At 31.8% G+C, this 16871-nt stretch overlaps 1 protein-coding gene across 9 annotated transcripts in view; it reads right to left on the reverse strand.

The window, feature by feature from the left end:
• LOC148621371 (leucine zipper putative tumor suppressor 2 homolog) overlaps nucleotides 1-16871 on the reverse strand; it is a 59464-nt gene that overhangs the window by 34451 nt on the left and 8142 nt on the right. For 3 of the 9 annotated variants that reach the window (XM_088575619.1, XM_088575617.1, XM_088575618.1), the window contains exons 2-4: nucleotides 15191-15312; nucleotides 11086-11144; nucleotides 9729-9879 (exon numbers count right to left, since the gene is read on the reverse strand). The gene's annotated coding sequence lies outside the window, so the exon portion shown is untranslated. The other 6 variants (XM_088575621.1, XM_088575622.1, XM_088575620.1 and 3 more) reach the window with 5 other exon arrangements.

Below are 16871 nucleotides of genomic sequence, written 5' to 3' on the forward strand. Positions count from 1 at the left end.
CATCCTCAGACATCCATGAACTCGGTATAAGAGCTAAGACTCTAAAACACAAAGATAAGATTCTGAGGATGGATACATCAAAGGAACCAATCACAAGTTCAGGGTGTTCTTAAAATGTTCTAGATTTGGGTGTTGGTACTTCATTCAAAAATTGTATAGTGCCAACTATTGGAATTACAATTCAGACATGGTTTTGCTAATTGTCAAAAAAGTAGGAAAATGGGGAGGGGATAGGAATTAGGGGGGTAATGCCTAGAAAAAAAAACTGTTTTATATCTGTTCAGACTAAAATCTGTATCTTTTGAGACCGAAATTGCAGATTAAACAGTAGGAATTCTTATTTAAATAGGAAGAAAATCATGTCTGTTACATGTACATCTACTCATACTAGTAGTTTATTTTAGGAAAAGAGAAAACCTTGCATCCCTTCTAATATACAACATGTTATTCAATGTAATACAAACACAAATATACATCTAATACAACAAAAAACAACCAAGCCATCAAAACCCTATAAAATCAGAAAATCATACAATATATTAAAGTCGAGGCCCACTTGTTTTAAGATTTTAAACAAGTTACGGTAAAAACAAATACAACTTTTATCAATAAAAAAATCAAAAGACCAAAAAATGAAACTAAGTTAACGCCTAAGACAACAAATATATCACCAAATTTTTACACCTATCAATATTACTGACATCAATAAACCACGATCACAACATTCAGTAGAACTCTTTTCTACAACTTTTTTTTTATATTTGTCATGTATTTACATGTCACTATTTCAAACATAAAACATCAATATAAAAGAATTACACAGTATGACTTTCTTTTAACATGTGTCTGGAATTCCATGTCAATACCTCAAGTTCAAGAAAACATTATAGCTCGTTTTCCATGCCACAAATTCCATGCTAATATTTCACCCCAAAACATAGTAACATGTCAATATATCTCCACATTTCTTTAGGTGTTAAGAAATTTTAAGATCTCTGAAGCTTTCATTTTATCCTTGTACACAATTTGATTTCATTAACCACCCCCCCTTCCCCCCGCCCCCGCAAAAAAAAAAAATTCTGATCAAATTATTTACTACCAGTACAACTTCTTTTTACATTTTGTCACACTCCATGTGAATAGATCTCCCCCTAAAATATCAATAAAAAAGTTCAAGAAGTAACTATCTTACACATCAAAGTAAAGATAACACTTACCGTATTTAAAACACTTCTTTAAACTTTGAAAAATAATCCTAAATAGTCCCAAGTAACATTTCCTTCATATGATATATATTCATATATCTGATACCATAAAAAAGTAATTTTCAAACTGCCAAAATTAAGTCCTTTCCTCTGAGTTTCTTTATATTTTTGACGGAGATTAATGAACACATAAAGTTTCCACTGATACAATTCACCTGCATGATAAATTTTTTACCTGAGATATATTTAAACTCAATGAAATGAACATCCACGCAAATTTCCGATCTTTAAAATAAATGTTCAAGATTTTAATCTTGACAGCTTGCATTGTGATCTGTGTCTGATATCGTTTAGCAATAAAGTTACTATGATCATCAAGGTAGAGAAATTCAGGATTGTAAAAAAAATTGCCTCTTTTCCTAAGTTACCCGCTTGGGGACAAATGCCCTATTGTTATACATGTACTTGTCTACGATGAACACACTCTTTAACCAAAATATGTCAATTTATCACTTTTAAAATTCTTTTAAATTGCTTAAATAACCACAAAAAAGTAATAAAACTGAAATATGAAAATCATTAGTATCACCTTTCAATTGTGCTCTATGGCATGAAATTATGTTGACTTTTTTTTAAAATAAGTTTTAGGCCATAAGTGTTTATAGTGAAAAGATCAAGTAAAGTAGAACCATTCTTCCGGAAATGGCTCTTTGTGAGTTGAGACAACCCATGTAAGATGAGGTCACATGTGCTTGTTTTAACTCATTTGCTTAACCAATTATACAACTTAAAATTGGCAGTGTCACAGACATATTAAAAACAAAGTCAATAGGAAATTTGACGTCACAATATACACTATGTTTCCAAAAATGGCAGCGCTCTCTAGGAGAAGTGAATGAAATATGTTTTGACGGAAGAAACTGGTGCTTTACACTAGTTATAGATAAAAGACCCGGTTATCTTTCACTCCTCAGAGAAACTCTTGGTCTTTTCAATTGTTCCACTAAACTTGTGAAAGATAGTCTGATCTTTTATTTTCACTTATGTAAGAACCTAATAACCAAATGCAAGAATAATCAAGAGAACCTAGATTCAAGTGGTAATCAAAATAATAAGACTAAACAGGGAAAATAGACACATGCAACATGAAATAACAATAAAAAAAACATGTACAAAGAAACAAAAGTAAAGGGCAACCTGTACTTCACTAAAGACTGGAAGCATGGATTAGGTGTACCGGTAGGGTAAGCGTCATCTACAACTCACAAGTAATCCAGAATTTCTGATACTGATACCTTGATTGTTTTTCAACTATCTGTTTTATCTTTTATGAATTTCCCTACCTGTTTTATCCTTTATGAATTTCCCTACCTGTTTTATCCTTTATGAATTTCCAAGTTTCAAATTAAAGGTTCGCTATAAGAAAATTGAAAATCCTTAATAAATTGAGTGTCAATGAAAAGGGTTAAAAGTACAGGCATAGTTAAATGAAAAAGGTCCAACTAAGAAATTGAGGGTCCAAGGCTGACAGACCCACACAAATCTGAAACACTACTTGAATTTCTTTTTCTCCAAGTAAGTGAGATTAGATAAGTCCATGTAATCATACTTATTATGTTAATCTGATTATCAAATCAATCTAGCATTTTAAAGCTGGTCTTTGTAAGAATCAGGCAGTGGGTCAACCCCCTACCAACCACTTAAACTGTGCATTATTATTATTTGCACCACCAGAACTAATAGTATAGACCAGCTTTGCAATTTTTTTCTGATAAGATGAGTTATAGTGTCAATAAAATGTACTCCATGTGATCAAAAAATACATGGACCAGGATACTTACCCTACCAGTACATCTGGTCCAATTTTTAGTGGAGTCCAAGTTGCTCATTTACTTATGCTACTTTGTATTAATTTAGTTACTTTGTGTTCTTCACTGTGATTGTCTTTTTTCCATGTCTAGTCTTGGTCCCTGGACTACATTCCTTTGATTTCCGCTAGAATCTTGGTTCCCTTAATTACTCTATCAAATCATAGGCTTGTATAACTCAGCTAAAAATAAAGTTTTCAAATGTCCCAAATTTCACCAAATAGCAGTCATTGTGAAAAAAAGTAGATGAATATTCAATATTTAGGATAAAGGTTAAATATTTTGTTAATTGTATTACCGCTTAAACTGAAATAAGGCATCTGCAAGATGCATTACCCTCATATAAAACAAATGAAACATGTTGTGAAAATGGATAAACAATGGTTCATATCTCATGTTGACTTGACCGGAGATTCTGACAAAAATTTTCTAATGATTTGATTTATCTAAGAAATTGAATGGTAAAAGGACCACGGTCTTTAAGATTGAATTGTCTGGATACTCCTTTTAAGATAACAGGAAGTTATTAGATCTCTATGAGTTAATGGGGGAGATAGGATGTTCAGATCTTTGTTCAATGTAAAGAAAATTCAGTTAAAATATATTAGCCCAAAGAACTCCACAACCTTGTACAACTGCTACAAAATTGTTAAAAAAAGGAAGTGTATCGTCAAGATATATCAATATAACTTGTATAAAACATAAACTTAGTAACTGAATGAACCTTATACACAAATCCCATATTATAAAAATACCCTCTACAGAGAGTTGATCACTACCTATAATACCAGTACTACTCATATGACACAGACTAACAGGACTCCTCGCACCTGGCACTAACCAGAAAGTATTACAGGGAAAAGCCATTAGAAAAAAAATCTATAGTACATACCTCATACCTTTGACCAACCAGAGAGTGCCCCAGGTGAGCCCACCTTAAAAGACAGGGGATCTATGACATGGAAAACAGGACATCCTATATCAGATCAACTAAAGTGCCCCAGATAAGGTCAAATTGGATATGATATACTGATCAGAATATCCCCAAGCTAAAAACCTGGATCAACACAAGTGCCAAAGATGAAGGCCCATTAGATAGGAAATCTATAGAACAGACATCATGACTCCAAACAAATGGGATCAATTGCAACTGATGACACATAACAGGGTTTCTAGTACTTGGACTAATCAGACAATACCTCAAGTGAAAGCCATAAGACAGGAAATCTGTGACACAGCCAACAGGACTTCTAATAACTGGAACCATCGAGTAAGTGTCACTGGGCAGGAGATCAATGGCACATATCACTATACTCACAACATCTGGAACCAACAAACAGGAGATCTATGGCACATTTAACTGGAATCTCAACACCTAAGATTAACAAGTGAAAACCCATAGACAGGAGATCTATGGCACATACCACAGGACTCCAAACACCTGGGACCAACCTGTGAGTGCCCCTAGACAGGAGATCAGTATCACTAACCAAGGTACATCTATCTACCCAGGTGTAATTTACCATAACATGAACTTGACAGTAGGAGATACAACTCTCACATTACAGACTATGACCTAATGTAATGTTTCCGCTATCATGAGTAATATTGATGAGAAATCGAATGAGTTTACCTTGAAAAAGGTATTTAAGGCTAAGTACTTAGTAAAATGATAAATAGATGTGTGAATAATAAGACTGAGATTTATGTACCTCTGATAATTGGATATTTTTCAATACAAATCTTTGATAAACAACTTGAAGTAATTTGGATCAGAATCTATGAAGGCAAATCAAATCTGATGTCATGGAGTTTATAATCATTGACCAAAAAATCTATCCCTATGGTAATAAGTACAGATTGTAAAACAGGGGCAGATCAAATTTGCTATTATGAAGTTCATGATTATGGACGGCATGTCCATCATTATTCATTATTAGGTAGAGAGCCAGTTGAGCAGAAGCTTGAGAATCAAACTTGACATTATATTGTACGAATGTTAATAAACCAAGAATATTTATTGAAGTTTTTCTGATCAGAATCATGCAGCTGATAAGACTAATTGCATTGAAACCATAAATTTCATTAATAATATTCATTAACCAGATTTTATAGGAAGTTGTAGACTAATTAAATTTAAACCACAAAATTAATGTTCATTAACCAAATTCTGTAGATAAGCTCAGCTAAAATAACAGTGTTATCACAGAAAAAAAAGTTTGGTTAAATTTATTTATTATTTGATGCATTTTCAAAATCTCCATTAAAAATGAAGATTAGATCATTATTTTCTTCCCTTGTGAGTAAACCAAAAGAGTAGTGGACCCAGAGAATTTGAAAGGGTGGCTTACAAGTGGATTCTAGAAATAGGTGGGAGGGAGGTTCAAGATTGTTATGTTTTGCATAAAATTAACAAAATTTTCCAACAAATGGAGAAGGGTGTTTTGACCCCTGAATCCCCCCTAAAATCAATCACTGGTCAATCTTAAATTTACTGTTTTAGTTCTTCTGAAACATTTTTTTTTGCTTAACACAATTAAAGGAATATTACACACTAAGATAATACAAACAGACAGACAGACCAACAGGATAGATTCATGGCAAAGTTCATGTACATTAAAATTTTGCCTCAAATCTCTGCCTTCATTATGGATAAAATGTATTCAGTATCTGTTATTTAAGCACTGAAAAAAAATACATTGTACAACTTGTTCCATGGAAAACTATCTACCCCCCTCTTTTGCACAAGTTATGTTGTAGTACAACAAGAAAAACAACTATACAAGCTAGTATCTAATAAAAGTAATCAATTGGACTGAAACACTATAATTTAATATACAAATTGATTTCAAGGCAGCTTAACGTGTCTACCTTTTTCAATAAAATTATCAAATTATTATTCTGTCAATGTCTTAAAGGTAAAAATAGGACATCTTACAAATCAATTTCCAATCATATATCAAAACACCTGTTAAAAATATGATTCAACCTACAAAAATATATAATTTATTCTTTATATCAAATCTTATTAAACTCAGCCACTTATAAAGTTTGTTGCCATATGAATTCATTAGCAATTCAATACAACAAAAATATGTTCAACATAAAAAAAACAAATTTACCATAAAAAAGATATTTTCATATTTCTTTTTAATTATTGCAACCGACCAAATGTGGTAGCTTACATCCTGTAGATCAAAGAATGTTAGATAAACTACATAGAAATGATGTTCTGCCCTTGGATATATAATGGTTTTGTTTATACTGACAAAAAGATGACTTTATCACATTTCTCAGGAATGTTATAACAAATGTATTGTACATGCTGACATGGTGGAGATTTAAAGTATATCATAACGAATATAAGTTTAAAGATCTTCCTTATATTTATATGCAAAAATAGATTATTTTGTTTTGTGTCAGAGACTGTCTTAAACCTTCCATTATATTTCTGTAAACAATGAAATTTTCGCTTTTTTTTTTTTTTTTTTTTTGGCTGTTTCTGTGATCAATCCACTTTTGTACAGTTTTTTAATTTGCAATCTTTCCCAAATTATAGTATAATGTTCATCAAAAAATATTCACAACAGTTTAATTTTCGTGTTACTGCTCTTACCGCAAAAAATAGTGAAAATTAACATCCACTAAAATTTCACGGTTTATATTATAAGTTGTCATAAAAAGATAGACATGAATTCAACTGAGAGGCTGATCAGGGTTTGCCTCTTATAAAATTGAGACAATAATCTGAAATTTATCTTTACTTTCTTAATTTCATCTGAAAATATTTCACCCAGAACAGATTCCATGATTCTTATCAGAACGGACAAGGAGCAACTACTACAAGTCACTGTAAGATGAACTCTATCTGCAAAGGTGAGAACCTGGTCGGTGAAAAACAACATGAACAGTATCTAGAAAGTGAAAATCTGGCTAGTCAGAAAAAAAAATGGACAGTATTTGGAAAGAGTGAACCTTGCTGGTCCAAAACAACAAGGACAGTATCTGGAAAGAGAGAGCCTGGCTAGCCAAAAACAACATAGAATGTTTCTGGAAAGATTAGAGCTGGCTAGTCAAAAACAACATTAAATGTATCTGAAAAGAGAGAACCTTGCTGGTCAAAAACAGCGTGGACAAAATCTGAAAAGAGAGAACCTAGCTGGTCCAAAACAACATGGACAATATCTTGAAAGTGAGTACCTGGCTGGTCAAAAACAACATGGACAATATCTGGAAAAAGAGAACCTGGCTGATCAAAAACAACATGGTAACAGAACTGAAAGATAATGGGCTCTCATGGGGAAAGACACAGAAATTGGCAAAAAGACAGACCAAAGTGGAGAGAAACAAATTGCAGTAATAGTAGAATTCTGTTTTTGCTACATGAAGTTGACATGAGTTTCACAAATGGCTAGTACAAAATTCTTGAAGTACTGCATTGGCAATACAAAGAGTTCCTTCTGAAAGGGCATAACTCTGATAAAAGTAGCTGATGAATCAGAAATACCAATAATTCACTGAATTATAAATACAAATGAAATATTGAGGAAGTATATTTATCTCGATCAACTGAAAAAAAAAAAGTGTGGCCAACTAGATAACACAAAATACAGACTGACAGATGGACAGAATCTACAATATAGTCACCATGCAAGTTTATGAATCACCTCAAACTCCTAAGCACTCCCTTGTCTTTCAAGCAGAGACCACTTACCACTCAGCTAAATGCATTACAAAAAGCTCCAAATTAATGTGAAACTCTCTGTGCTTAATCTGATTACATAACAAAGTTAATAAATACCCTTCTTAGAAATTTAACAAATCACATTCAATTGGCACTGATGCTGATTCATGTCTCACAGTTTTTAAGTTACAATCAATTGTTATGGGGCAGCCAATGGGAGAACTAAAATGGACTAAGACTCCGATTGTTGGGGGAAAACCAAAGTTGCCCAGGAAATAGCTATGAAATTAGACTCATGGATAACAAAAGTTGTTCTCAATGTCACTCTCTTTATCAAAACCTATTTTCAGTAATAGTGACCTTGCCCTTTGACCAACTGACATGGAAACCAAAAGGTGTCTTCTTTGTCATTCAAGTTTTAATTAGTGCAAGTTTATTCAAATCCTTAAAGCAAACAAGCTATTTTGGTAAAAATTAATTACACACACACAAGCACAAACACACAGACTGACAGACAGTGAAATTCATTTTGAAGGCAGACTTTACAATGCACAAATATATATAGAACTAGTACTCAGATAACATTGTAGCAGAAATCCTTTCCCTTTATAAGAAAAGAATAACTCTCTAATTCATATGTAGTAAAATGCAAACAAAGAATTTCTGAAATTAAAATGTCACAGTTTTCTGGAGTTACTCAAAACAATAACTATTTATCAGACAAAAGTAATATAAATATTCCATTTTATATAAAACAACACTTTCAGTAAATTATGATTTCACATAAATATGTTAGACAGATAATATTTTCTACCATTTATCTCACCAGAAATTTGCATAACTTTATCAGAAATATGACTGATTAGGGACAATTTAGAAGAAATGGTCATACAGCAGTAAAATCTATCATAATATAAACATCACATAAGTATGCATAGTTTTATATGTTAATGTTTTTTTCGAACTTTTCAAAGGAGGAGAAAACAATACCTCTAAGCTTATCAATAGTACTTGAATGCATTTTAAAGAAATTTTTTTTTTTCAAATGGAAGCGGATGATGTTAATAATAGAAATAAAACATTTGTCGTAAGGGGTCTAAATTTTCATGGTTTAACTTTCACCTGTTTCAATCACATCTGAATTTGTACTTCCACCCAGTGGTATGATTTTAATTGAAAACTAAGTTTCCTGATCAAAAAAATGAAATCCACTAACATCAGAATTAACAAAACGAAAAATTGAAGCCAACACTGTCCTCTATAAAATAAATATACTAACCTCAACCAGTGAATCAAAATGCAAACATTAGCTTCATGGAACCCCTTACTATGACTTTTTTCTATTTAGGATAAAGAAGTACATTTCTGTTCTCAAAGTCAATAAGTTTGCTTTAGTTTTGGTAAAATAATATTATAAATGTCAAGTTTCTTAAAAATAATTCCCTTTTCAATCATGATTCTTCATTCATCATTAACAGTATGTATTTGAAAAAAGTTCTTTCAAATAGCAGTGTTGACTTTTCATTAAAACCACAAGCCTCAAACCAACATTCCCTCTGATATCATTCTTACCCTCTAATAGCAAAGTTCAAGCTATTCTACCTATAAATCTGCCCAAAGGTTAAAATAGCACATAAAATGTCTGGTCATTAATGGGCCATCCTTAATGGTCTTCTCTGGACCACCACTAATAACACTTCATTAAAGGTTTAACACAAATCAAGATTAATATAGTGACCATACAGCCCATTAACTGGGCATTAACTGTAGCTACTAATAAAGTACTAGCCAACTTACCTCTAAAACTTGGAAAAAATTACTTAAGTGGTAAAATATCCTTTTTGATTTACATTAAACACCAGCAACCACTTTCAAAATGACACAATTAGAGGCAAAACTATTTTTCTCAGTTTTGCCTTGGGAAGTTATGACCCATTTCTTTCCATTAACTTCAGCTAAACCTGCTCTCACCTTCAAACAATAATGTAGATGACTCTGACCTCTTTTGACCTAAGATGAAATCCACTGAACCAATCAAGATGCTACATAATCAAGACACTGTATCAGTTAGGAATGTTCCATTATTCTTGTAGGGATTTTCTAAAAAGTGTGTATATTTTGTCTGAAAAGTAAAAGAATGCAAATCAAAATAAATAACAGATGTTAGTTACACATGTGAGAAGAAGGAAATTCTAAGATGTGTGCAAATTCTTAATAATATTTCAAATAATTACAATCTTGAAAACCTGTTTGCAAAATGTTATTAGTTTTAAAAATCATCTACATGTCTTATAATTACTCTTATGATTTTCTTCTTTCCCACATATCATAGACCACAAGTATGACAGTTTGTAACCTCAAGAGATTTAATCTATAAAAGAAATATTTTCATTTGTTAAAAATTCAAAAATATTAAATATTTATTTATATGGTAAAGTAAACAAAATCATTCTGAAATCTTACACCTATTTTATTGACTCACGTCCAAAATACCTAATAATGTACTATGGTTTAGAATATCTGTATGTGTAATACAAATAGCATTTTTGAAATTGTAACAATTCAATTAAAGCTATCAATTTCCATCTTGTCTGGGTTGGATTTATTATTCATGTACATTAAATATCCCGCTTTGTAATAAATAAGTAGTATTCTATTTTCAGATTGTCGTCAGAAAAAATTTTGTGTTCGTTCAATAGAGTCAATCCTTAAATTGTTACCTTGAGTGTAGAATCATACTACTGGTAATTTGGACTGAACTTTATATAACTTAGAATTAACAATTTAAATGGTCAAACAAAAATTATAAAAAAACTTCCTATGTTCCATACCACTACTTAAAATAATGACCCAATTGATTGATTAATTAATTGAACTACAGATATAATATTTCTGCTCTATTTGAGAGTACCCTAAAACTAATGACTTAACATATCAAATTCTTAGTCTAAGATGGGCCTAACAATTTAATTGAGAAGACGCTTTAAATAATATTACCAATACTTTTGGTGAAAATTACAAAAAATTCAGACTTTAAAACACAAAGAACTCATACAAGATTTTTTTCAGCAGAGGCATAAACATGGTCTCCCAGCCATGCATGGATCCAGAGATTTTGGAAAGAGAATATTCCAGAAAAAGGAGGGTTCTAGGTTATAATTGGTCACTATTTAAACAAAAAAATGCACAAAATAAACAAACAATAGAGGGGGCTCCCACTAAACATTCCTCCTTCCACCTCAGGATCCATTAATGTCATCTACATATGAAGCTACCTACAAAACTTCTTATTGAACATGATCCTAAGATCCACTCCTTTAAAAAGTACCTTTGGTATACAATAACTTCTTCAGGTGGATTTTATCAGCTATCAAATATGCAGGATCCCTGTGTGAAAGAGAAATATATGACCTTGATTAGATAACCACACCATGGAGGTATTGTCTGCATACAATACTACTCATACTAAATCATGTATATAGCTCCATATGAAGATGGAGAAAAGCATTTAAAGCTCTGCATGTTTCTCTTCAATGACATATCCCCCCTTTTAGAGAGATTTAGTATCATTAACATGCATTCCATATTGTTCCTTAACTTATCTGTATTACATAACATTTAGGCATGTACTTCAGTAGGTATGACATGTACTTTGATTGGTTGATTGATGGATAAATAATGAGTTCATGTATTTGGTGATTAAGTGGTAGTCCCTGTAAGAGTCGGGCAATGTGTGAAACATAAATTTCTTGCATTACTCTAAAAGGTATATATGCATTTAAGTCTTCAATACAAATATCATCCTTCCCTATTTCTACCTGAGTAACGTAACCAAGGAATAAATATTTGATTTCTAGTTTTTCTTGCAAGAAACAGAAAATCAATGAAATACATTACAAATGAACAATTTAGGCAAAAATAATATTTTTTTAACACATTCTAAAAGTTCTGTGGATCACTGTAATCCTAGGCAGATCCAAGGAAAAGGAAAAGGGCCCCCTTAGGAAAGTGCAAATCTTTAAAACTGTTATAATTTTGTTAGGAAGGTAGCTCAATAAATACTTATGTATAACTTCATCATAAAACTAGTCAGTATAATATCTATTTTATTTTCATTGATATGACCCCTTCTTTTTGTAGTTATAAGCCACTGGTAGTCATTTCTAATAACAGGACCAACTTTTCAGTGTACATGTACCCAGATGATTGGGTTTTGACATGAACAATTAAATTAATTTTACCTGATACTAATATAGAATTGTACTCACAAGAACATCTTAATGAAAACATCAAATACTGCATGTGTTGTATTATCATACTTCCAGAAGTAGGAGGGCTAAAATTTTAGTATTTGCAGGTGACATGCATGTTAAATCCTTATGTATCAATACAAATTACGTTGTAATCTGTTTTGACAGACAAAAGCTACCGAACAAACTATACTGTCAACACAGGAAAGTAGCTAAATACCCCGTTTGATAACAAGTTAAAAAATGTGGAACTTTATAGATTAATTACCTCTAGAAAAATGAAACTTGAATATGTGTATTCCAGGCACAGATCCAAGGAAAGTTGTGTTGGGCATATGCCCCACCCCCCCCCCCACCCCCAAGCAGATAAAGGAACAGATATGGTGAAACACAACAAATGCACCATCGTCTAACCTTAATAATAATAGTAAATTCTTACAGAGATCATAAAAAAGTCTTCACTAGTGCTGCTAATAAGCAAAGAGATTGAACACTCAATGGTGGATCCTGGAGGAAGGTTCAGGAGGTTGGCATCCCTCCTTTTTAATGGAAAATGGGTCAATTGACTTATAATGGCAAATAGTGTCCTAGCACACACCCTTTTTTTCTGAGAAGCCCCAATTGGCACCCTTCCTATTCAAAGTGTCTGGATCCACCCCTGACACTTACAAATGGTAAGAAATTGCAGATCCAGGGGTTAATTCCATGAGTTAGGACCCACTTTTGTTGGAAAATTTTGTTAATCTTAGGCAAAACATGAGAAAAAGTGAGCAAATGATATCCTGGACAACCTCTTACATTTTCCTATCCATCTCTACTAAGCAACATTTACATTTTTGTATCGTATTCTTTTCAATGAATCAATTAGGTTTTTCTTACAAAATCTGAAATTTGAGGATCCATCGTTTTGAGTTGGTCCTCAAATATTACAATTATAATTTATTCTTATCCTCTAGATCAACCAAAAATTTAATTCACTCCATCAGCATTTATTTCAACAGCGGTCTAAATCAAACCTTAAAATTCATCTTTTTTCATATTTATAACAGTAGTTCTGAAAAGCCAAAAGAACCGTGAGTTTTATAAGGTATAATATTTCAAATTAATTCATCCATTCTTTTTGAGCCCTAATTAATAAGCAATAAATATTCATTTGTGGTATACATTGGAAATTCTATAAATTCAAATACCAGTAGCATTTTATATTATGGCAGTTTATGGGATTCTTGTGGATACTTGATTTTTACTATTCTATTTTCATACAGGTGTTATAGCCATAGTCATTTTAAAAGTGACCAAATGTCAACAAGAAATCCACAGACAGAAACCTGTGGTTCTATTTCAATAAACCATACTTAAATTTCAATTTGAGAAGTACCGTTGATTCTGGACTATTGTGTCAATTGTGTATCATAGCTATATCCCTAAATCAGAGGAAGAAAGCCTATTTTTCCTATCTGATTTGGCCATTTAAAGTATTTAATTCCAACCTTTATACAGCTATAGAAATTGTGATTTCATTTCAAACATGCAGTTGTCATTTTCGGGTAACAATAGCGTTTATTGTCGCCTGATGCTAGTGGGCAAATAAAAGAGTGAAAGAACTCCCTAATGCTTGAGTACACACGAACTTCATAATGAACATGTTAAATGCAAATGAAATAAAAAATAGTCCAGTCTAGTCGTACTCAAAGTAAGTTGAGTAAGGTGGCTTCTCAGTGCAAATCTTACCACTAAAATACATGAATATAGAAATGGGAGTTTTCAGTGAATAAAAGTCTACTTTTTTTCTGCAGTTTTGATTAATTATCATGATAAGAAGCAATATTATCCAATTCAGGTCCATGATCAAAAGAATATTTTCAAAAATAAAGTTCAAGGTATCATTTATATGTACGTAATTATAGCTCTTAATGCAGAGCTTTGTAAAAATGACATTAAAGATCAAAACTTTGATGTGAAAATGCCATATTAGAATTTTATAAGGACTTAGATTCCAAAGTTGACACCAGATTTGTATCTGAATAATCTTAATGCTTTACAATATTAGGCAATAATAAGACTTTAAAGTGATAAAAGTCTATAAAGGACTTAGTTTAATGCAAACAGTAATTTTATCAGCATTTTATTGGGAATAAAACTGTGTCAGCATGATTATTATGTTTTATCACATGGAAATAGAGACAGAATTACAGACCACACTATCAACCACATTGGGAAGAAATATTTTTTTAAAGTATCCAATTAGGAAATCTAAACGCATGATACAAAATAGGGACCTGCAACTGGTCCTTTATAGAAATCAAAGCTTATTTGAAAAATTAGGTAGAACCAAGACAATGAAAATACCATTTTTTCAGCTTTCCCTCCCATACCCTCCTTCAAAATAATCATGATCAAATGGATGCTTTCTCGGTCCCCATAGGCTTGTTGGCAATAATTCTAATATGATCAGTGGTCAATTTTGTCACTCATATGTCTACATGTATGTGTCCAGGATATGTCAAGAGAATGTTTCAAGAATTCCAAGGCTGTTACAAAGAACTTCAACCAGCAAAAATATAAAAGAAAATAGGTAAGAGGCAGGAAACACACATAGTTACTCAACAGTAGGAGGCTTAAAAGTTTTTGTGGTAAAATTTATTGCAAATCAAGATTTCAGGCTAACGTATATACATTTTTCTTTAGATGGGGCCCCTCTCTAAAAACTATCCTGCAAACATGTCAAATTTTACTCAAAACTGAGTTCAAAATCCCACCCAAAAAAAGAAAACAAAAATCAAAAACACAAACAAATGAATTCTGATGTCACAATATGTCATCATTGCTCTCTCAGGCAGTGAGGGTGGTGAAAAATGATATTCACATCAGTTTAAACTACGAAAAATTTGTACAATTTCTAAAATCCAGAATGTTCTATTATGATTCTGTAATGTATTTATTATCAGCCTTAAGATGTCCTGAAGAAATCTTCAATATTTATTAAATGTATTAAAGGTTGTTTTTCAACATGAAATAGAAACAAAATTTTTTTAAAAAGTATCCCAAAGATTTTACAACCCAGCTGAATCAGTCTAATTTTAAGTAGTCAGGACAATATAACCGAAGTTGTGTTTGTTTTTAATCTGTTGACCACAGCAAAAAAAACTAAATTCAAGTACATGTACTCTGTAGTTGATATACCTAGACTTCTTGAAAGTTGAAGTATTAAGGCCTATATAACAGTGTACAAAAATGTTGTTCAGTTCTAGGTTGTCTTCTTGTATCAATCAATCTCTCTAATCCAATGTACTTCTTCTTAGGATCTGAAAACAGAAAAAAAAACAGGGCATTAATGGAACATCCACATAATGGTGAAAAAAAGGGGACAGCAAAATGTTCAAAATGGACTAACTCTAAAACAACATTTTGGATTTTTGCTGAAAATTAAACATGACATGTATTTATGGTACAAAACAAATGCACATAGTTTTTATAAAAGTCATTGATCTGATCTCAAGTTATGAACTGGAGACTGTAAGGGGATAGACAGATGGACGAACAGACAGACACACCACTTTTCTGGGAGTTTCACATAAAACCTCACCCTTTTGTCTGAGGGGTATAAAAATAAATAATTTCGACACATTGTTATTAAAAAAAATTTCTTTTATAAGACAAAAATAAATGTTAAGGTTTGAATTATCTGACCATTAACAAGATTCATCATTTAATATTCCTATGTCTAGACTGTTCATGCTATGCCACACAATGTATACCTACAATTGTTTCATATATTGAGAAAATGGAAAGTTCCATTGGACAGCAACCAAAACTCATCTATATGAGATAATTGCAAAGAAATTCAAACAGACAGAATGACAGATGGAAAGATGGACAAGGTGAATCCAATAAACAACACTCAATGTGTGGGGGTATAATTAATAGAAGTTTTTCAATTTTTCAAATGTTAATTGGGAGATGTTTAATAAAATTGCTAAATAACAGAGAAAATTTTGGCAAAATATGAAGTTAAGACTATTTTAACAGAACAGTACAGCAACTTTAAGTATAGTACAGAAAGGCAAGGTTTAATAGGGTTACGACCCCCTTTTTGTTGGAAAATTTGGATAATATTGAGTATTGCTTGGACAAAAAAGCCCATTAATAGCCTGGAAAACATGTTTGTCCTAAAAAATGCCATTTTCATAAGTCCAGGATCTGTATGTGATACAGCTGGGGAGAAAAAATGGGATTGTCATCAGTGAATACAAAATTATCATATAACATGAAATCTACATTAACGGATATACAGATATACATGGTTGTCTATACCCTTCACAGCTTACTACTGGTACAATGCCTTTGTCATCAATCGTTTATCAAGTTTGTACTAAGTAGCAGCTAAGAATCAAGCAAAATATGATTCATGGGTAAAGAGCCCACATATTTTTATTTTTTATATTTTGTTTGTTTGAATTTCCATAGGAAACAGAAATTAACATTCAGTTTTCCAAATAACCTGTGTTCTTAGGAGATAAAAATTATATAGAATGCACTGTAGATTTCAAAATTAAGGGAGATAACTCTATAATTGACAACCAAATACAATAGAATCTATTGGATTTTCAGTGTTGATTATCTCCTAAGAGCAGGCAGATTTGAATGAATAATTACACATTTCATAGTATAGACCCATAAAACAACTTAATTATAAAAATAAAAATATGTAGCTTTTTTTTGGGTGTATCACATTTTTTCAGATTTTGCATGATTCTTACAAAGACGGCTACTTAATAGCTATGAAATCTATAATATGTCCCGTAAGTCACTGTCCTATCCAGATGCAGTTATCTTAAGACAGTGACACCAATAGTTGATGTAA

This window comes from Perna viridis, chromosome 3, assembly GCF_037379345.1.
Source record: "Perna viridis isolate PV_CMFRI_1.1 ecotype Kerala chromosome 3, ASM3737934v1, whole genome shotgun sequence".
In the NCBI taxonomy this organism is placed as follows: domain Eukaryota; kingdom Metazoa; phylum Mollusca; class Bivalvia; order Mytilida; family Mytilidae; genus Perna; species Perna viridis.